We start from the raw sequence: 24,393 nt of genomic DNA, 5'->3' as shown, positions 1-24,393 counted from the left end.
TGGCCCTATGTGAAATTTTTCTACTTTTTTGTTGTAGGTACTTATTGCGATGAACTTTCCTCTTATTACTGCTTTTGCTGTACCCCATAGGTTTTGGGATGCTCTGAGTCCATTTTCCTTTGTTCCCAGAAAATTTTAAATTTCCTTCTTAATTTCTTCATTGACCCACTGGACATTCAGAAGCATATTGTTTAATTTCCATGTGTTTGTATAGTTTTAAGAATTCCTCTTTGTATTGATTTTTAGTTTTATTCCGTTGTAGTCAGAGAAGATATTTTATATAATTTCAATTTTTGAATATTTTACAACTTGTTTTGTGTCCCAACAGATTGTCTATTCTTGAGAATGATCCATGTACTAAGGAGAAGTTTGTGTATTCTGTAGCCATTGAATAAAATGTTCCATAAATGTCTATTAGGTTCAGTTAGTCTATAGTACGATTAAGTCCAATGTTTCTCTGTTGATTTTCTGTCTGAATGATCTGTCCAATGCTGAAAGTGGGATGTCAAAATCTCCAGCTAATATTGTATTGGAATCTCTGCCTCTCTCTCTTTGGCTTTGATAGTATTTACTTTATATATTTGGGTGCCCCAGTGTTGGATGCATGTATATTTATAATTGTTTTATCTTCTTACTGAATTGACCCCTTTATCATTACATAATTACCTTCTTTGTCTCTTTTTATAGCTTTTGTCTTGAAATCCATTTTGTCTGATACTAATATAGCTACTTCCACTCTTCTTTGGTTTCCACTTGCAGGGAATATCTTGTTCCATCCCTTTATGTTGAGTCTGTATGTATCTTTATAGGTGAAGTATGTTTCTTGTAGGCAACAGATTGTTGGGTTTTGTTTTTTATCCATTCAGCCACTCTGTGTTTTGACTGGAGAGTTTAATCTATTTGCATTCATTCTCGTTACTGATGAGTGAGGACTTAATCCTGCCATTTTGTTATTTGATTTCTTGTTGTTCTGTGACCTTCCTTCTTTCATTCTTTCCTTCCTTTTTGTGAAGCCAATATTTTCTGCTAATATAGTATATTTTACTCTATTTTATTTTATTTTTTGTGTATCTGTTGTAGGTTTTTTTTGATTTGAGGTTATTGTGAAGCTTGCAAATAACATCTTATAACCCATTGTTTTAAACTGATTTCAACTTGGCCAGGTGTGGTGGCTGATGCCTTTAATCCCAACACTTTGGGAGGCTGAGGTGGGAGGATCAGTTGAGGTCAAGACCAGGCTGGCCAACATGGTGAAACCTTGTCTCAACTAAAAATACAAAAATTAGCTGGGTGTGGTAGTGCACACCTGTAATCCCAGGTACTTGGGAGGCTGAGGAAGGAGAATTGCTTAAACCCAAGAGGCAAATTCTGAGGTGAGCCGAGATCACACCACTGCACTCCAGCCTGGGCAACAAAGCATGACTCCGTCTCAAAAAATAAATAAATAAATAAAATAAATAAATAAGTAAAGTGATGACAACACTGATTGAAAAAAAAAAAAAAAAACAAGCAAAGAGAAAACTAATAAGAACTCTACACTTTAACTTCATCTTCCCACTTTTTAACTTTTTGTGTTTTCTATTTATCTTACTATGCTGTCTGTGTCTTGAAAAGTTGTTGTAGTTATTATTTTTGATAGGTTTATCTTTTAGTGTTTCTACTCAAGGTATGAGTAGTTTATATACCACAATCACAGTGTTATAATATTTACATATTTACATACTTACACAATTACATATTATAATATATAACTGTGTTTGTCTGTATACTTACTATTACCAGAGAGTTTTGTACCTTCAAAGGATTTCTTATTACTCATTAATGTCCTTTTCTTTCACATTGAAGAACTCCCGTTAGCATTTATTGGAGGACAAGTCTGGTGTTAATGAAATCCCTTAGCTTTTGTTTGTCTGAGAAAGTCTTTATTTATCCTTCATGTTTGAAGGATATTTTCAATTGTTACACTGGTCTAAGATACAAATTTTTTCCTTCAACACTTCAAATATGTCATGCCACTTTCTCCTGGCCTATAAGGTTTCCACTGAGAAGTCTGCTGCCAGACATATTGGAGCTCCTTTGTATGTTGTTTGTTTCTTCCCTCTCACTGCTCTCAGCATTCTTTCTTTGTCCTTGACCTTTGGGAGTTTGATGATGATGATTATTACTTGTTTTGAGATGGAGTCTCTGTCACCCAGGCTGGAATGCAGTGGCGTGATCACTGCTCACTGCAACCTCTGCCTCCTGGGCTCAAGCAATTCTCCTGCTTCAGCCTCCAGAGTAGCTGGAACTACAGGAATTTGCCACCACACCCAGCTAATTTTTGTATTTTTAGTAGAGACAGAGTTATGCTTTGTTGCCTAGGCTGAATCTCAAACTCCTGAGCTCAAGTGATCTGCCCACCTTGCCGTCCCCAATTGCTGAGATTACAAAGTGCTGAGCCACTGTGCCTGGCTGGGAGTTTGATTATTAAATGTCTTGAGATAGTCTTATTTGGGTTAAATCTGCTTGATGTTCTACAACCTTCTTGTAGTTGAATATTGATATCTTTTTCTAGGTTTGGAGAGTTCTCTGTTATTATCCCTTTGAATAAACTTTCTACCCTAATCTCTCTCTGTCTACCTTTGGTGTTTCTGCAGGAGGATGATTGTTGCAGTGGTCTACTCAGCCATCTTGCTTTGCCTCCTGCCCCACCCCGATATGACCCCATTTAGATGGAAGAAGGCTGACAAATGTTGTCCTCATCGGACAGCCACTTCTCAGCAACAACTGTATACCATGGAGGAGAACACAAATTTCTAATGTGCAGCTGGTCATCTCTCCCACAGTTACATCATGGAAAATGCCACTTTGAAACTTACCTTTATATAACTAGAATTTTTTAAGGGCACATCATTAACTCCCTGTCTCCGCAAAAATCTCTGGAAGGCAGGCTCTAAATCTCTCATTCTGGTTCCCGTGGTGTGACTCACATGGGCAAAAATGAGTCTGTGTCATACTCTTTACCCATTTGGTAGAATTTGTTCCAGTTTACATTTTGTCCTGACAACAGCTTCAGTTTCTAATGTACCTCACGCCATCAGGCAACCTGAGTTTGTCACAGCCATTCTGCCATTGCGTTCTCATAGACACTATCCTGGCTGACAGGGAGTAGGGGCCTCCAAGACTCTGCTGATTCCTTTGCCCCTGGGGAGGAAGAAAATAGCCCATGCTGGTCAGGATGGGGCAGCAAACAGGATACATATCTCCTGCCCCTTCACCCTCCTCATCTATTGATAACACTCCACCATGCAGAAGTGTCTTTGGTGGTTAGGTTTATCATCTTGAATTTTTGTTTGTTTATTGTTTCGTTTAGTAATTACCTAAGTTCTGACATACATGCCCTAGGCACTAGGTTGAAAGATAATCTCTGCCCTAGGCACTAGGTTGAAAGATAATCACAATGACCTGTCTTTTATACTTTTAACCATTTTTCTCACATCTAGCTAGTGTACCTTTCTTCCCTCCTTACTTGTTCCTCAACAATTAGTGATCTGTCAACAGCTAGTGGGAGAGGACAAGGAATACAGGTAGAGGCCTGTTAATCTTTGGTAAGGATTTGACTTTGGTTCTGGCCTGCTTAGTCTTTGTTCACCTAAGAAAACTCCTTAATCCCTCTTTGTTCACCCTGAAAGTTTTCTTAATCTCTCATTTAAAGTTACCCATAGCACATATGTGTACATGCAACTAAAGCCCTGTGCTGGGACAACTGTAGATCCACATGCAAAAGAATAAATTTGGACCCCTACCTCATACCATATACAAAAATTAATTCAAAATGGATCAACATTGTAAATATGAGAGCTAAAACCACAATATTATTAGAAGAAAACATAGGATAAACCTTCATGACCTTGAATTTGGGAAGCTACAATGCCAAAAGCATTAGCAACAAAAGAACAAAATTAAAAACTTTTTTACATCAAAGAACATTATCAAGAAAGTGAACAGACACTGACAGAATGGGAGAAAATGTTTGCAAATCATATATCTATAAGGGTCTACTATCCAGAATATGTAAATAACTCATAATTCATCAACAAAAGGCTACAACCCAACAAAAAATGGGCAAAACACTTGAATTGACAGTTCTCAAAAGAAGGTGCACAAATAATCCATATGTCCTTGAAAAGATGTTCAACATCATTACTCATGGAAATTTCAAATTGAAGTCTACAATGAGATACCACTTCAAACTCATGAGGATGGTTATAATTAAAAATAATAATAATAATAAGTATTGGTGAGGAAGTAAAGAAACTGGAACCCTCATACACTGCTGGTAACAATGTAAAATGGTGCAGCTCCTATGGAAAACAATTTGGTGGTTCCTGAAAATGTTAAACATAGAAGGTATATATCCAAAAGAACTAAAAACATGTGTTGAAACAAATACGTGTATAGGCATGTTCACAATAGCATTATTTACAATAGCCAAAAGGTGGAAATGACCCAAATATTCATCCACAGATAAATGTATAAATAAATTATAATATATACATGCAATGGAATATTATTCAGCATAAAAAAGATTGGGGCACATTGATACATTCTATGACATGAATGAACCTAAAAATCATCAAGCTAAGTGAAAGAAGTAAGACATAAAATGTTATATATCCTATTATCCATTTATATAAAATATCCAGAGTAGGTAAATCCATGCAGACAGAAAGTAGATTGGTGTTTACCAACAGTGAGGTAGATGAAAGAATGGGGAGTAACTGCTTAATGGGGACAGATTTCCTTTGGGGGTAATGAAAATGTTTTGGTGGTGGTTGTATAACAATGTGAGGGTATTAAATGTCATTGAACTTATTCATTTTAAAATGATTAATTTTACATTAGGTAAATTTCATCTCAATTTTTAAAGAAAATTAACAACTTAAGACCTCATTTTAAAATCCCAACTACATTTTTAAGAGTCCCTAATTAGGCTGGGCATGGTGGCTCATGCCTGTAATCCCAGCAATTTGGGAGGCTGAGGCAGGTGGATCACCTGAGGTCAGGGGTTCAAGTCCAGCCTGGCCAATATGGTAAACCCAATCTCTACTAAAAATACAAAAAATTTAAAAATTAGCCAGGTATGATGGTGGGTGCCTGCAATCCCAGCTACTTGGGAGGCCAAGGCAGGAGAATTGCTTGAACCTGGGAGGTGGAGGTTGCAGTGAGCCAAGATTATGCCACTGTACTACAGCCTGGGTAACAAGAGTGAAACTCCATATTTAAAAAAAAAACAAAAAACAAAAAACTGATGGAACTGAAAACCATGGCAGGAGAACTATGTGAAGCATGCAAAAGCTTCAGTAGCCGATTCGATCAAGTGGAAGGATATCAGTGATTGAAGGTAAAATTAATGAAATGAAGTGACAAGAGAAGTTTAGAGAAGTAAAAAGAAATGAATGAAGCCTCCAAGAAATATGGGACTATGTGAAAAGACCAACTCTATGTTTGATTGGCGTACCTGAAAGTGACAGGGAGAAGAGAACCAAGCTGGAAAACACTCTTCAGGACATTATCCAGAAGAACTTCCACAACCTAGCAAGGCAGGCCAACATTCAAATTCAGGAAATACAGAGAACACCACAAAGATACTCCTCAGGAAGAGCAACCCTAATACACATAATTGTCAGAGTCACCAAGGTTGAAATGAAGGAAAAAATGCTAAGGGCAGCCAGAGAGAAAGGTCATGTTACCCATGAAGGGAAGCCCATCAGACTAATAGCAGATGTCTCAGCAGAAACCCTACAGGCCAGAAGGGAGTGGGGGCCAGTATTCAATACTCTTAAAGAAAAGAATTTTCAATCTAGAATTTCATATCAAGCCAAAATAAGCTTCATAAGTGAAGAAGAAATAAAATCGTTTACAGACAAGCAAATGCTGAGAGATTTTGTCACCACCAGGCCTGCCTTACAAGAGCTCCTGAAGGAAGCACTAAACATGGAAAGGAACAACTGGTACCAGCCACTGCAAAAATATGCCAAATTGTAAACACCATCGATGCTAGGAAGAAACTGCATCAACTAACAGGCAAAATAACAAGCTAACATCATAATGACAGGATCAAATTCACACATAACAATATTAACCTTAAATGTAAATGGGCTAAATGCCCCAATTAAAAGACACAGGCTGGCAAATTGGATAAAGAGTCAAGACCCATCAGTGTGCTGTATTCAGGAGACCCATCTCACATGCAGAGACACACAGAGGCTCAAAATAAAGGGATGGAGGAAGATCTACCAGGCAAATGGAAAGAAAAAAAAAAAAAAAAAAAAAAAGCAGGTGTTGCAATCCTAGTCTCTGATAAACCAGACTTTAAACCAACAAAAATTTAAAGAGATAAAGAAGACCATTACATAATGGTAAATGGATCAATTCAACAAGAAGAGCTAACTGTCCTAAATATATATGCAACCAATACAGGAGCACCCAGATTCATAAAGTAAGTCCTGAGAGACCTACAAAGAGACTTAGACTTCTACACAACAATAATGGGAGACTTTAACACCCCACTGTCAATATTAGACAGATCAATAAGACAGAAATTTAACAAGTGCACCAAGAAGACCTAATAGACATCTACTGAACTCTCCACCCCAAATCAGCAGACTATACATTCTTCTCAGCACCACATCACACTTATTCCAAAATTGACCACATAGTTGGAAGTAAAGCACTTCTCAGCAAATGTAAAAGAACAGAAATCACAACAAACTGTCTCTCAGACTCCAGGGCACTCAAATTAGAACTCAGGATTAAGAAACTCACTCAAAACCGCACAACTACATGGAAACTGAACAACCTGCTCCTGAATGACTACGGGGTAAATAACCAAATGAAGGCAGAATTACAGATGTTCTTTGAAACCAATGAGAACAAAGATGCAATGTACCAGAATCTCTGGGACACATTTAAAGCAGTGCGTAGAGGGAAATTTATAGTACTAAATGCCCACAAGAGAAAGCAGGAAAGATCTAAAATTGACACCCTAACATCATAATTAAAAGAACTAGAGTAGCAAGAGCAAACAAATTCAAAAGCTAGCAGAAGGCAAGAAATAACTAAGATCAGAGCAGAACTGAAGGAGATAGAGACACAAAAAAACCTTCAAAAAAATCAGTGAATCCAGGAGCTGGGTTTTTTGAAAAGATCCACAAAATTGATAGACCGCTAGACTAATAAAGAAGAAAAGACAGAAGAATCAAATAGACGCAATAAAAAATGATAAAGGGGATATCAACAACAATCCCACAGAAATACAAACTATCATCAGAGAATACTATAAACACTTCTACACAAATAAACTAGAAAATCTAGAAGAAATGGATAAATTCCTGGACAAATACAACCTCCCAAGACTAAACCAGAAAGAAGTTGAATCACTAAATAGAGCAATAACAGTCTCTGAAATTGAGGCAATAATTAACAGCCTACCAACCAAAAAAAGTCCAGGACCAGATGGATTCACAGCCGAATTCTACCAGAGGTACAAAGAGGAACTGGTACCATTTCTTCTGAAACTATTTCAATAAATAGAAAAAGAGGGAATCCTCCCTAACTCATTTTATGAGGCCAGCATCATTCTGATACCAAAGCCTGGAAGAGACACAACAAAAAAAAGAGAATTTTAGACCAATATCCCTGATGAACATCGATGCAAAAATCCTCAATAAAATACTGGCAAACCGAATCCAGCAGCACATCAAAAAGCTTATCCACCAAGATTAAGTTGGCTTCATCCTTGGGATGCAAGGCTGGTTCAACATATGCAAATCAATAAACGTAATCCATCACACAAACAGAACCAAAGACAAAAACGACATGATTATCTCAATAGATGCAGAAAAGGCCTCGACAAAGTTCAACAGCCCTTCATGCTAAAAACTCTCAATAAACTAGGTATTGATGGAATGTATCTCAAAGTAATAAGAGCTATTTATGACAAACCCACAGCCAGTATCATACTGAAAGGGCAAAACTCAGAAACATTCCCTTTGAAAACTGGCACAAGACAGGGATGCCCTCTCTCACCACTCCTATTCAACATAGTGTTGGAAGTTCTGGCCAGGGCAATCAGGCAAGAGAAAGAAACAAAGGTATTTAATTAGGAAAGGAGGAACTCAAATTGTCCCTGTCTGCAGATGACATGATTGTGTATTTAGAAAACCCCATCATCTCAGCCCAAAATCTCCTTAAGGTGATAAGCAACTTCAGCAAAGTATCAGGATACAAAATCAATGTGCAAAAATCACAAGCATTCTTATACACCAATAACAGACAACAGAGAGTCAAATCATGGGTGAACTCCCATTCACAATTCCTACAAAGAGAATAAAATACCTAGGAATCCAATTTACAAGGGATGTGAAGGATCTCTTCAAGGAGAACTACAAACCACTGTTCAACGAAATAAAAGAGGACATAAACAAATGGAAGCACATTCCATGCTCAGGGATAGGAGGAATCAATATTGTGAAAATGGTCATACTGCCCAAGGTGATTTATAGATTCAATGCCATCTCCATCAAACTACCAATGACTTTCTTCACAGAATTGGAAGAAACTACTTTCAAGTTCATATGGAACCAAAAAAGAGCCTGCATTGCCAAGACAATCGTAAGTCAAAAGAACAAAGCTGGAGGCATCATGCTACCTGACTTCAAACTATGCTACAAGGCTACAGTAACCAGAACAGCATGGTACTGGTACCAAAACAGAGATGTAGTCCAATGGAACAGAACAGAGGCCTCAGAAATAACACCACACATCTACAACCATCTGATCTTTGACAAACCTGAGAGAAACAAGAAATGGGGAAAGGATTCCCTATTTAATAAATGGTTCTGGGAAAACTGGCTAGCCATACATATAAAGCTGAAACTGGATCCCTTCCTTACACCTTACACAAAAATTAATTCAAGATGGATTAAAGACTTAAATGTTAGACCTAAAACCATAAAAACCCTGGAAGAAAACCTAGGCAATACCATTCAGGACATAGGAATGGGCAAGGACTTTATGACTAAAACACCAAAAGCAATGGCAACAAAAGCCAAAATAGACAAATGAGATCTAATTAAACTAAAGAGCTTCTGCGCAGCAAAAGAAACTACCATCAGAGTGAACAGGCAACCTACAGAATAAGAGAAAATTTTTGCAGTCTACTCATCTGACAAAGGGCTAATATCCAGAATCTATAAAGAACTTAAACAAGTTTACAAGAAAACATCAAACAACCCCATCAAAAAGTGGGCAAATGATATGAACAGACATTTTTCAAAAGATATTTTTGCATCCAACAGACACATGAGAAAATGCTCATCATCACTGGTCATCAGAGAAATGCAAATCAAAACCACAATGAGATACCATCTCACACCAGTTAGAATGGCAATCATTAAAAAGTCAGGAAACAACAGGTGCCGGAGAGGATGTGGAGAAATAGGAACATTTTTACACTGTTTGTGGGAGTGTAAACTAATTCAACCATTGTGGAAGACAGTGTGGCAATTCCTCAAGGATCTAGAACTAGAAATACCATTTGACCCAGCCATCCCATTACTGGGTATATACCCAAAGGATTATAAGTCATGGTACTATAAAGACACATGCACACGTATGTTTATTGTGGCAGTGTTCACAATAGCAAGGACTTGGAACCCACCCAAATGTCCATCAATGATAGACTGGATTAAGCAAATGTGGCACATATACACCATGGAATACTATGCAGCCACAAAAAAGGATGAGTTCATGTCCTTTGTAGCGACATAGATGAAGCTGGAAACCATCATTCTTAGCAAACTATTGCAAGGACAGAAAACCAAACCCTGCATGTTCTCACTCATAGGTAGGAACTGAACAATGAGAACACTTGGACACAGGGCATGGAACATCACACACTAGTGCTTTTCATGGGGTGGGGGAATGGCGGAGGGATAGCATTAGGAGAAATACCTAATGTAAATGACCAGTTAATGGGTGCAGTAAACCAACACAGCACATGTATACATATGTAACAAACCTGCACGTTGTGCACATGTACCCTAGAACTTAAAGTATAATAATAAAAAGAGTCCCTAATTAATCATTGATTTTTAAAAGAAACAACAAGTCAAAACTGAAAACCCACATCATTCTAGCTGGTTTTGTGATCTGGGGTGTTCTAAATACAGATTTTGGCACTAAAGAGATATTAACAAATATTTTCAAACCAAAATAAACTACGTTACTAAATTTGGATTTTAAATCACAGGTTTAAAAAAATCTCCTTTCATCTTAGTAAATTCTATATAAAGTATTTAAGAATAAACTTGCAACCTCTTATGAGATACTGAGATATACTGAGATCCTATCTTAGCATTTTGACATTAATTACTAGAACACTATGAAAAAGAAAAATCGATAACAACAGATGGTTATATGGTTTGACTCTGTGTCCCCACTCAAATCTCACCTTGAATTGTAATAATCCCCACATGTCAAGGGTGGGACCAGGTGGAGATAATTGATTTATGGGGGCGGTTTTCCCCATACTGTTCTCGTGATTGTGAGTAAGTCTCATGAGATCTGATGATTTTATAAATGGGAGTTCCCCTGCACAAACTCTCTTGCCTACCACCATGTAAGACATGTTTTGCTTCTCCTTTGCCTGCCAACCATTACTGTGAAGCCTTCCCAGCCATGTGGAACTGTGAGTCCATGAAACCTCTTTCCTTTATAAATTACCCAGTGTCAGGTATGTTTTTATTAGTAGCATGAGAATAGACTAATGCAGATGGAGTAGGGCCAGGTTAGGGTAGCAGAAGTCTATTATAAATACAATGAGAGACTTGAATTAACGGATGAATTTTAGGTGTCTTGGAAGTGAGTTTGAAGGATATCAAAGTCAAAGACTACTTTCAGGAGCAGTTCTGCAATGATTGGGCAGCTGAGCAGGGTAACTGACAAATCACATTGTACATTGTACATACAAAGCACATTGTACATGCTGGTGTTACTATAGGTAACAGCTAGTTATCAGCTACAACTGGACTGGTGCTTGATCAGACAAAATGATACCCACTGATTTGAGCTCAAAAGGATGACACTTACTGAAGATTGATATTCTACCTCAAATCCTTACTTAATGTCAGTGGGGACACAATTCATTTAACCTCGTAAGCATTGCTAATTTATAATAACATTATTCAAAGCATTTTGCAGGACATTCTTGCCTCCTCCGTTTATTTTTGATCCTAGACTGACAGAATCTTTTTCTCTATCTTCATTTCTTCCCATGCTCATTCTCCCCTTTCTGTTTCTCTTCCCTCTTGTTGTGAACAGACAGTTTTGATGTCAAGAGCTGGAGAAGGATGTATACTGGTTGTTACCTACTACTCAAAAATCAGACCTGAATAGGTAGTCAGGACATATCTTAAGCAACGTGGACCCAATCTTTTTCCCCACTAAAGTTTAAGCTAATTTTTTCCTGTGACTGACAAAGAGGGACATTGATAAAGAAAACCCAAAAGTTACCACCAGAATTCATCTGGAGATCTCATTTTGATGCACTCTTTCCCAAATGTTGAAATGGGTGAATTTTAGAGTTTGACTCCTTATAACATCTGTGAGAAATATAAATGAGGTGTGAAATGAAAATAGAGAAAGGTGAGAGAGAAAAAATAAGGTATTGAACTAGACAAAAACAGATTAATCAACTTCTAAAAGACTCAGAATGAACATGTTTGAGCTCCCACCTTGAGCCAGGCAGTGAGATAGGCACCTAATATAAATGGGACAGAGGATACCAAAAAGAATAAAGACTATTAGGTTGTGGCCACTCCCTTCTAAGATAGAATTTGAGCTGGGACTTGAAAGATATGGTTTTGACAGTTAGCAAAGTGAAGTGTGGTCTGTCACACCAAAGCAGTAATATGTATATTACACCTGACATCATAGATTCAAAAATGTAACTTTGACTCTTGCTCATTTAGAGGCTGCTTAGCTAGACAGATTTATAGTTTTTAGTCATCTTTGAATGTAAGATTTTCTTTCACTGTGACAGATTTTCATCATTCCAGGTTTGTACATATTTTGGAAATTTTGTGTAATCTTGAGTACTTTGCTTATTACAGCTAAAACTGGTTCTCCCAGCCAAAGTAATTTCCTCCCTCCTCTGTGCTTCCACAGAACTCTGTTCACACCTTTATAGAGCGTAGATTACACTGTATATTAATTATCTGTTCTTTCTCTGGCTTCCTCACTAGAGTGAGAACTCCTTGCAGAAAGCAATTATATTTTCTTGAGACAGGAGTGGTCAGGCATTGGCCTCTCCACTCATTCTTCCCAAGTTCAAATACTTGCTCCACCATTTCCTATCTTGCTGTAGAAACTTGGCAAGTTGTTAACCGCTCTCTGTTTCAGTTTCTCCCTTTGAATAATAATAAACTTACTTCATGAGGATGTATTGTGAACATTAGATAAATACGGTACTTTCTACAATGCTTAGCACATGTGAGGGATCAATAAATGCAGGCTGTTATCCTAGAGCCCACAGTTCCCAGCATATGGTAAGTATTTAATATAAGTTCAGAGAAATATTAAGTTAACAAATCATTTTACAAGAGCTGCCTACGTTGGGGAATAGTTTTAGTCTACTTTTCCTGCCAAAATTTCCTTTAGATAAAAAGAGAAATCCCCTTTCAGACATTCCGTGATGCTGGAGTGAGTCACTCATTTCCCTTTGGTTTGGTGGGGAAATGATGGAAACTGTTTCTTCCTCATCTTGCCCAGAAACTGCTGGACTCAGCTGAGAACTAAAGACAGGGAGCGAGAGTCGAGCTGCAGCTGAAAGGGTCCCTGCCCTTGCAGTTCTCGGGGGGCTGTGAGCACATTGTACATGCTGGTGCTTAACTAAACACTTCACATGTATTCACTCATTTAATCCATACAACAAATCCTTGAGGTTGGTGTTACGAGCTTCATTTCACAATTGAGGAGATTGCAACACGGAGAGTTGACGTAACTGGCTCCGGATCACACAGCTACTAAATGGCAGAGCTGGGATAAGAACAGAGCTGTTACCAGAGTCTGTGCTTGTGAACAGCACCCAAGTCTGCCTCCCTGATTACCTTCATGTCACTGTTTCTCTGTTGTGTGGAAATCCTGTCATGGCAGGTTTTCTTATCTTCCTCTCCAACTAAACTGTGGGGCTCTTGATGGTATGGCCCATACCCCCCTGATTCCCCAGCTCCTGTCATGGTGCCTGGCACACAGCGTGTATTTAACACACATTGAGGAAATGGATGAATGATTGCCCACATTGAAAGCACAGCTCCAGGCAGAAGATATTCTGTTGGATTTATGTGAAGAGATGGAAAGCAGAGGAATCATGTCTGCATCGGGTTTCTCTAACTGATCGAGCTCCCAGCAGAAGATGCCTCACCCCTTTTAGATCCAGTGGCTCTGGGATGATGAAACTGGAGTCTTCCTCTCCATAACCTTCATCAAAACATTTTAAACAAATCACCACATAGGAATCATTTAGCTTGCCTTTTCCCACATTAGTTTCAGGCTTCCATAAGGGCATTCACTTCAGGCTGTAAATGACCCCTTCACCCATTTGTTCCCTCCTGGCATGGTTTAATTTCCCCAAACTTTACCTGCCATGGTAACTGAGGCCCCATACATCTGCAGAACTCTCCCCAGAGAAACAGTCCTCCGCAGTTGGAGATACATTACGTCTAAGCATTGAGCTTGTGAACGTCTACCAAAAGCTTTTCATGCACAGTTCTTCACAGCACATTTACCCCAGGGATTGAGGTGCTTTTCCTGCCTTGGGTGGCTTCTCTCCACACGTCTGAGGGCAAAATTGTACTCTTTACTGAGCTACACTGTTGCCTAAAGATATCATTAAGAATTGAATAATGGACCAGGCAGGGCAGCTCACGCCTGTAACCCCAGCACTTTGGGAGGGCAAGGCAGGTGGATCACTTGAGCCCAGGAGTTCGAGACCAGCTTGGGCAACACGACAAAATCCTGTATCTACAAAAAATACCAAAAAATTAGCCAGGTGTGGTGGTGCACCCCTGTTGTCCAAGCTATTCAGGAGGCTGAGGTGGGAGAATCACTGAATCCCAGGAGGCAGAGGTTGCAGTGAGCCAAGATTGTGTCACTGCACTCCAGCCTGGGTGACAGAGTGAGACTCTATCAAAGAAAGAAAGAAGGAAGGAAGGAAGGAAGGAAGGAAGGAAGGAAGGAAGGAAGGAAGGAAGGAAGGAAGGAAGGAAGGAAGGAAGGAAGGAAGGAGAAAGAAAGAAAAAGAAAGAAGAAAGAAAGAAAGAAAGAAAGAAAGAGAGAGAGAGGGAGAGAGGGAGAGAGGGAGGGAGGGAGGGAAAGGAAGGAAAGGAAGGAAAGGAAGAAAAGGAAGGAAAGGAAGGAAAGGAAGGAAGGAATTTGAATAAGGATTAAAGATTGATTCCAGGATATTTTGCTGAAGAATAAAGTGCAGTTTGTAGCCAGGAATTGGAGTGCTTACAGTGGGTTTTCTGTGGGCTCAAAGTACATTTTCTCAACATTCTCTGTCACCTCATCTGAGAAATCATCTGAGCCATCCCTGCTCAGGGTAAGGTTTTATTTCTCTCCGACTTCCTATGACCATACTACTGTGACACAGAACTCCCTCCAAACAACATACACATACACACTTACACAAACAGACACACATGCTTACACACAGACACACTTACACACACATAGACATGCACGCTTACACACACACACAGTCATCTGTTCCAAAAGCAGCCAGATCTTAGGGCCCACTCAAGTGATTTTCATACACTTGAACATAAAGCAAAGAAATCTTCACAATTTAGTAGTGTGTGCCTTCTTTGAGTCACTATATAAGCCATTTCTATCATCTGCTCATCACTCTTCACTAGAGTGAGAATCCATTCATAAAGTTGAGTTGTTTTAATGCAACATTAAGAAAGCATGTCAGTGTTACTTAATTTATGACAAAAAGAAAACAGCAATTCACTTCTTTTTTTAAAAAATTGCCCTATTCCTCTATGGCTTACTGACAGTAAAAAAATGAAAATGACCCGACCCATTCCTTTCTCCTAGTATCATCAACCTTCTTTTGCTCATCAAATATTTATTGACGCTCAATGTGCAGAGTGCAGTATACTGTAATACTTCTTACTTATTATTCTGAATAGCCAAGTTGGAGATAGAAGTAAAAGTGAATTCATATTAATAATGAATTAAAACTAATATTCAAAGGAGAGGTTGTACCCTAACAGGAAAATTTAGAAAAACTCATGGGACTATCTATACCTGTGGTTTTCTAAAATTTTCTTTAGCTTCAAAACCTCTTCACATAAAATTTTAATTGGGAGCTCACTACATCAAATGAAGGTCATATTCTAATTGAGGTGGCTGAACTTGAGAGAGGAGTCAAGACTGGCCAGTATCTTCAAACCACTTCATGGAGTGCATCAGGTCTAGTCCTCTTATCCATACCCACAAGCAGTTGTGCTCACCTGCTGAATTTCAGGTTCCCTTATTGTTATAAGCTGTCTTTAATGCCATGAATAGTCTATCAACTTTAAACCCTGGAATCCTGAATCCTTATCCTTGGTCACATTTGCCAACAAAATGTCTAATTAGGACAACCACTATTCTTCTCAGAATTTAGAGCTTGTGGGGCCTGCTGTGGTGGCTCATGCCTATAATCCCAACATTTTGGGGGGCAAAGGCCGGCAGATCACTTGAGCTCAAGAGTTTGAGACCAGCCTAGGCAACATGGTGAAACCCCATCTCTACAAAAAAATACAAGAATTAGCTGGGCGTGGTGGCATGAGCCTACAGTCCCAGCTACTTGGGAGGCCCAGGCAGGAGGATCACTTGAGCCCAGGAAGCAGAGGTTACAGTGAGCTGTGATTGCACCTCTGCACTCCAGCCTGGGTGACAGAGTGAGAGCCTGCCTAAAAAAAAAGAAAAAAAGAAATGTGTGTGTGAATCAAGATATCTTCCTGAACCTAGTGGAAAATGTCTAGATCTTGAAGCATTTTAAATGGGACTGGATGACAAAAATAAGCAGTTCAATATATGCGACTGGGATAGCTGGCTAGCCATATGCAGAAAAATGGAACTGGATCCCTACCTTTCACTACATATGAAAAATAACTCAAGATGGATTAAAGACTTAAATGGAAGACCTCAAACTCTAAGAATACTAGAAGAAAATCTAGGAAACACCATTTGGACGTTGATCTCAGGAAATAATTTATGATTAAGTCCTCAAAAGCAAGGGCAACAAAAGCAAAAATTGACAAATGGAACCTTATGAAACCAAGGAGCTACTGCACAGCAAAAGAAATTATCAACAAAGTAAATAGACAACTTACAGAGTGGGAGAAAATATTTGCAGACTATGCATCTGACAAAGATCTAATGTCCAGAATCTATAAATTAAACAATTCAACAAGCAAAAACCAGTAACCCCATTAAAAAATGGGCAAAGACATGAAAAGACACCATCAAAAGAGGACATACAAGTGGCCCAGAAAACATATGGAAAATTGTTCAACATCACTAATCATCAGAAAAATGCAAATCAAAACCACAATGAAATGCCATCTCACACCAGTCAAAGTGGCTATTACTGAAAAATAAAAAAGCAACAGATGCTGGCAAGCCTGCAGAGAAAAGGGAGTGCTTATACATTGTTGGCGGGAATGTAAATTAGTTCAACCACTATGGAAAGCAGATTGGAGATTCTCAAAAAACTTAAGGCAGAACTACCATTTGACCCAGCAATCTTTTTACTGGTTATATATCCATCAGAAATCATTCTACCCAAAAGACACATGGACTCATATGGGCATCTCAGCACTCCTCACAATAGCAAAGACATGGAATCAACCTACATGCCAATCGACAGTGGACTGGATAAACAAAATGCAGTACATATACACCATGGCATACTATGCAATCATAAAAATGAATGAAATAATGTTCTTTGCATCAATGTGGATGCAGCTGGCCACCATTATCCTAAGAGAATTAGTGCAGGAACCGAAAACCAAACACCTCATGTTCTTACCTATAAGTGGGAGCTAAACATTGAACACTCATGGACACAAAGAGGGCAGTAATAGACACTGGAGACCACTATAGAAGGGAGGGAGAGGAGGGAGCAAGGGTTGAAAAACTATTGAGTACTGTGCTCATTACCTGGGTGATGGGATTGATCATACCCTAAACCTCAACATCACACAATATACCCATGTAACAAACCTGCAAATGTACCCCCTGAATCCAAAATAAAGGTTTAAATTATAAAATAAAAATAAAGAAATGTGACTGGAGTGTAGTAGAGGTGCAAGAGCGAAGTGCCTACTCAGAAAGTATTGAGAAAACTGAAACATTAATATTATATGAAGAAATGAAAAAATGTTGCCCTACCTTGCACCATATCTAAACAGACTTTATGTGGATTAAGGACCTAAATCTTAAACTATAAAGTCATCAGAAGAAAATGTAGGATAGCTTTGTGAAAGAGAGGAAGAAGAGAAAGGAAGGTAAGACTGATTGACAAGGATATGAGAAGATGGGAATGATCGAGTGCTGCTGGGTTTTTGTTTTTGTTGTTGTTGTTGTTGTTGTTTGAGATGGAGTCTCGCTCTGTCACCCAGGCTGGAGTGCAGTGGCGCGATCTCCACTCACTGCAAGCTTTGCCTCCCAGATTCACGCCATTCTCCTACCTCAGCCTCCTGAGTAGCCGGGACTACAGGCGCCGCCACCTCGCCCCGCTAATTTTTTGTATTTTTAGTAGAGACAAGGTTTAACCATTGCCAGGATGGTCTCCATCTCCTGACCTCGTGATCTGCCTGCCTCAGCATCCCAAAGTGCTGCTGGTTTTGAGTGTAAAACATACAGCCTTTGTGGAAAGAAATCTGGCAATATTTAGCAAAATTGAGAATGGTTGGCTGGGCCAGGCATGGTGGCTCACACCTGTAATCCCAGCACTTTGGGAGGCCAAGGCAGGCGGATCACAAGGTCATCAGTTCAAGACTATCCTGGCTAATATGGTGAAACCCAGTCGCTACTAAAAATACAAAAAATTAGCCAGGAGTAGTGGCAGATGCCTGTAATCCCAGGTATTTGGGAGGCTGAGGCAGGGGAATCGTTTGAACCAGGGACACGGAGGTTGCAGTGAGCCAAGATCACACCACTGTACTCCAGCCTGGGCGACAGAGAAAAACTCTGTCTCAAAAAAAAAGAAAAAAAAAGGAACGGTTATACCTTATAACCTAACAATCCCAACAGTGGGTGTACCCAGGACATTTCTCCCATGAGTTCACTAAGAGACAAATACAAGATAAAGTTAGGCACAGTGACACACACCTGCAGTCCCAGCTACTCAGGAGGCTGAGGAAAGATGATCGCTTGTGCCCAGGAGTTTGAGTCCAACCTAGGCAACATAAGGAGACCCCATATTTAAACGAAAGAACTTAATTGTGGCAGCATTGTTTGTGCTATCAAATACAGAAGTTACCTAGTATCCACCAGACGGGAATAGATAAGTAAAAATGTGGTAAGTTAATAGTCTGGAATTCTAAGCCCTGGTCAGAGTAAATTAACATGTAGCTACATGGATAGACCTAAAAGCACAGTACTGAATGAAAATTTCTAGCACAACACGTTTGAGTAAATAAAAATCCACAGATAAAGCAGCATTTTCATACTTAAGGACGTATCAAATACAGTAGAATAAGTGTTGAAGGGGGAGAAAGGGCTGGGAATGGCAATTATGAGTGGAGAAAAAATGAACAATAATAAAGCATGGAAGAGTATTAGTATGCATTAGTGGTGATAGTATTCTATGAATCAAAGTAATTAAATAAACTTCGTGAACCTGGGGTTAAAAAGTAGAACAGAAAAAACGGAGAGATATTGTTGGAGAGATGATGTGGTATAGAGAAAATTAACCTGTCCTTCGGGCAAGAGACCTGGGTTTTCATCCTGACTCTGCCTCTTGCCTGTTGGATAACATGTGCCTGGTACTTTCTTCTCTAGATTTCCATTTTCCTCTTTGACATGATAGCAATATTAGGCTAAATTTCTAAGATCTTTTCCAGCTTTGTGCTTCAAGTATTCTGTTCTTCCATTCCCATCAATAACCTCTATAATGCCATTCATCAGCAGCAATAAAACCATATCAGCCATTTCAGAACATTTTTAATTCACAATGAAAGATAATCTAACTTACGAGCAATGTCTTTTGCTGAAGGTGTGTTTTTATACATCTGGCTGACAGACTGGTGTCCTTTGTTAAAATGTGCATCTGTTATCATCTTAAAGCAACAGTTTCCTTTTTCATGGATCTATGAATGAAGAGAAACAGCAAAAAAAAAAAAAAAAAAAAAAAACAGCTTAAATAATGTTCAATGTGATCGGAGGTGCTATAGAACCAAAAAGCCTTTTTTGGATAATCAGAGCCCAGTTGATGATAATGAGGATGATGGTGATGATGATGATGACAATGATGATAAACAAACTGAAAAAAACATAAACCCAGAAGAAATTCAGCTTGTCTCTACACATCTAGCCCATAGGGGCCACCAGGCCTTTCTAGCCGGCCCTAGGTGGCATTGGCTCTAACTTTAATTCACTTTAAAACACATCCTTGAGATGAGAGATGGAAAGCATTATGAAATGAAGGAAGCCATTTATAGACCTGTGGACTCCATTTGCGAATTAAAATAACAAAATAGAAAAATACACACTGTGATGGAAAATCCATTCTGTATTGTACTAGAAGAATTTTTTTGCCCTTTTAAGGGCTCATTAAAATGCAACAGTGCTCATTTCAGTCAATTACCATTTTGGCTATGAATAGGAAAATATGTGTGAATGGCCAGCCCAGTACAAATGAAAACATTTGCATAACGTCAGCTCTTTCTTTTGTTGCATAATTAATCATTTAGAATTACATATTTGTAAACATAATTTTTCATTGTCAGAAGAAATCATATTTTACTTACTGAACCACTCGAAATCATAATTACAGCTATCATTTATTGAGCACTCACTGAGTACCAGACATTATACATATATTAATGGTTATGCTCATCACAATATAATAAAGTGAATATTACATCACTGTTCTTGGATTAGGAAACTAAAGTTCAGAGAGAGTGATTAATGTGTCCAAGATGATAAGCAATTCAAAGCTAAGTATGACTGTTTATTAAAGCGTTTGGTCCTTATTACCATAACATTCAGCCTCCTCTAAAGATTTTTCTTCTGAAAATAATGACCCCATATTAACAGGTAAATTTATTGTGTATTCACTAATATGCCACTGTACATGCAACTATATACACATTGCCTCCTATAATTCACCAAATATCCCTATGAGATGTGGATACCCTTATTTATTTATTTATTTATTTATTTATTTATTTATTTGAAACAGAGTCTTGCTCTGTCTCTGGGCTGGAGTACAGTGGCGCGATCTCGGCTCACTGCAATCTCCGCCTCCCAGGTTCAAGCAATTCCCCTGCCTCAGCCTCCCGAGTAGCTGGGACTACAGGTGTGTGCCACATGCCCAGCCAATTTTTTGTATTTTAGTAGAGACAGGGTTTCACCATGTTGGCCAGGATGTTCTCGATCTCCTGACCTCATGATCTGCCCTCCTCGGCCTCCCAAAGTGCTGAGATGTGGAATACCCTTATTATACACATTTTAGGTGATGAGATAACTGAAGCTTAAGGAAAATAGTACCTGGTTCAATATAGCACAGCTAGAAAGTAATGGAATCTGGATTCAAGGTCTTGATAATTATTAGTTCTTTCATTAATTTTTTTAATTTTGTACAATAAAATTTGCCTTCCTGATGTACAGTTCTAAGAATTTTAATACATGTGTAGATTCATGCAACCATCACCGCAATCAGCATACAAATCAGTTCTATCACTTTACCGTTCGTCATCACACCTTCCTCCCATGCTAAGCCCTGGAACTGGGTGATCTGGTCTCTGTCACACAGTTTTTTTCTTTGTGAGAATGTGATATAAATGGAATTTTGTAGTATATAACCTTTTCAAACTGGCTTCTTCCACTCAGTGTAATGCTTTGAACTTCATCCTTGCCGTTGCATGTAACAATAGTCTCTTCCTTTACATTGTTGATTAGTTTTCTATGATACAGATGTATCACATTTATTTATGCAGTCATCTGTTGAAAGAAATTTGGGTTGTTTTCAGGTTTTGGAGATCGTGAATAGAGCTGCTATACACATTTACATATAAGATTTTGTGTAAAGGGAAGTTTTTCTTTTTGAGGGAGAAATACCTAGGAGGGTGGTTGGTGGGTCACATGGTAAGCATTTGTTTAACCTTATAACAACCGCCAACCTTTTCTAGAATGGTTATATCTTGACTTCTCACCAGCAAAATATTACAGCTCCAGTGGCTCCATATCCTTATCAGCACTTGGTATTGTCAGTTATTGTTTTTTTTTTATTTTTTTATTTTCAGCCTTTCTTTTTTTTTTTCTTTTTCCTTTGAGTCGGAGTTTCGCTCTTGTTGCCCAAGCTGGAGTGCAATGGCATGATCTCAGCTCATTGCAACCTCCACCTCCCGGGTTCAAGTGATTATCCTGCCTCAGCCTCTCAAGTAGCTGGGATTACAGGCATGCGCCACCACGCCTGGCTATTTCTGTATTTTTAGGAGAGATGGGGTGTCTCCATGTTGGTCAGGTTGGGCTCGAACTCCCGACCTCAGGTGATCCGCCCGCCTCGGCCTCCCAAAGTGCTGGGATTGCAGGCATGAGTCACTGTGCCTGGCCTAATTTCAGCCTTTCTAGTAAGTGTTTAATAGTATCTCATGGTGGTTTAATTTGCATTTTTTCTATTTGAACTTCTTTATGTGTTTATTAAAGAGATGTTAAGCATCCCTTTCTGTGCTTATTTGCCATCTATATTTCCTTTTAGCAAAGTGTCTATTCAAGATATTTGCCCGTTTAAAAAATGTGTTTTTCTTACCATTGAGTTTTAAGAATTCTTTATATATTCTAAGTATGAGTCCTTTGTTAGAAATATGATTCACAACTATTTTCATCATCCAGTTCGTAGCTTGTATTTTCATTTTCTTAATAATGTATTTTACAAAGCAAACTTTTTAAATTGTTATGAAGTCCAGTTTATCAGCTTTTCTTTTTAATGGATCATGTTCTTGGTGTCCTGTTTAAGAACTCTGACAGGAGGGTCCTGTTTAAGAACTCTCTGACAGGAGGGTCTGGGTCAGAGAGAAGGAGAAGGCGATTGGAAGCCACTACAGTACTGGTTTTGGTGATGGAGAAAGGAGCCATGAGCCAAGGCATGCAGGCCTCCCCAGAAGCTGGAAAAGACAGAGAAATAATTTCTCCCCTAGAATTTCCAGAAGGATGGCAGCCCTGCTGACATCTTGATTTTAGCTTAAGGAAACCCATTTAAGACTCACCTCCAGAAGTGTAAGATAATAAATTTGTAATAAATAAATATTTTTAAGTCATTTTAAAAAATAAATAAAACAAAAAGCCTCTCTGCCTAACTTCAGGTCAAAAACATTTTGGTCCTATCATTTCTTCAAAAGGTTTTATAGGGCCGAGTGTGGTGGCTCGTGCCTGTAATCCCAACACTTGGGAGGCGGAGGCAGCAGATTACTTGAGCCCAGCAATTTGAGACCAACCTGGGCAACATGGTGAAACCCTGGCTCTACAAAAAATAAAAAATTAGCTGGGTGTGATGAAACCCACCTGTAGTCCCAGTTACTCAGGAGGCTGAGGCAGAAGGATCCCTTGAGCCCAGGAGCCCCAGGCTACAGTGAGCCGTGTACTTGCCACTGCACTCCAGCCTGGGCGACCCTGTCTCAAAAACAAAAAGAAAAATAAAAACAACAACAACAAAGAAAGTACCATAAAAGGCTTTATAGTTTCATGTTTTACATTTAGTTCTATGATTCGTTTTGGATTATTTTTATATAAAGTTTGAAGTTTTGGTCAAAGCTCTTGGCTTTACATATGGACGACCAATTGTTTCATCATCATTTGTTGAACAGACAAATTGTCTCTTCAATTACTCGCCTCTGGAAGCTTGCCAAAAATCAATTGGCCATATTTCTACGGATGTCTGTGTGCTCTCCATTCTGTTCCATTGGTCAGTATGGTATTGGTGATTTCTATCGCCAATACTATCCTGATTACTGTCGCTTTATAGTAAGTCTTTAAATCTGATTGTGTGTGTGTGTATGTGTGTGATTCTTCAAGTAGTTAATACTCTAAACCAACAAACTATATGGCACAGATAGATCAGCTCAGTGTCCTCTTTTCTTTTGCCAGCTGGAGGGTGTTAATAATATGGTTTTTGATGTACAAAGGGGTGGAAAAGCAATGGGTCTGCCCTGCTTTTCAGCTCAAGAGAGAAAGGTCCAGCTGTCATTTGCAGCTTTTGCTCTTCCTGAGCCACCTGGAAGCCCCCGTTAACCTAACATTCACTGTGCATTCATATATATTTATGCAACATACTTATTGAGTGTGTCTCTGTGTTGGGCTCTATTACAGAATTTAGGGAAGAACAGAAGAACAGTGCACACAAGGTTCTCCCTCCTTCAAAGATTATGTCAAACAGCAAACAAATACTATCTAAACAAAGAACACAAAACCAGATGGCTATTCTTCAGAGAACCAGAATTGGGTAAGGTAAATGAATGAGTCATATATCTTAGATTGCACGGCCAGAGAATGCTTCTCTATAGAGGTGACATTTATACTGAGATTTGAAAGACAAGAAGAAACCAAATGAGTGAACATGGAGAGGAAGAGTATTCTGGACTGTTAGTCTAAAAAGCTGTAGATGAAAACAAGTTTAGCAGGTTTGAGAAACAAACAAACAAAAATGACTGACTTAGCTAGAAAGTGGTGAGCCAAGGAGAACGGTGTGAGGCAAGTTCTGAGAGGTGAGCAGGGGCAGGGTGCAGGAGGGCTCTGCCACCAGGACAAGAAGTTGGGTTTAACTCTAAGTGCTAGGGGAGGCCATTAGAGAATTTAAACCAAGTTCGGTCACATGACCAAACACAGAACTGGACTCCCAGATAAACAAATGAGAGGCTGGGCGCGGTGGCTCACGCCTGTAATCCCAGCACTTTGGGAGGCCGAGGCGGGCGGATCACAAGGTCAGGAGATCGAGACTACGGTGAAACCCCGTCTCTACTAAAAATACAAAAAATTAGCCGGGCGCGGTGGCGGGCGCCTGTAGTCCCAGCTACTCAGGAGGCTGAGGCAGGAGAATGGCGTGAACCCGGGAGGCGGAGCTTGCAGTGAGCC

Source organism: Theropithecus gelada, chromosome 2 (genome assembly GCF_003255815.1).
Source record: "Theropithecus gelada isolate Dixy chromosome 2, Tgel_1.0, whole genome shotgun sequence".
NCBI lineage: Eukaryota > Metazoa > Chordata > Mammalia > Primates > Cercopithecidae > Theropithecus > Theropithecus gelada.
The sequence above is the reverse complement of the archived record's forward strand: the minus strand, read 5'-3'. Positions refer to the sequence as shown.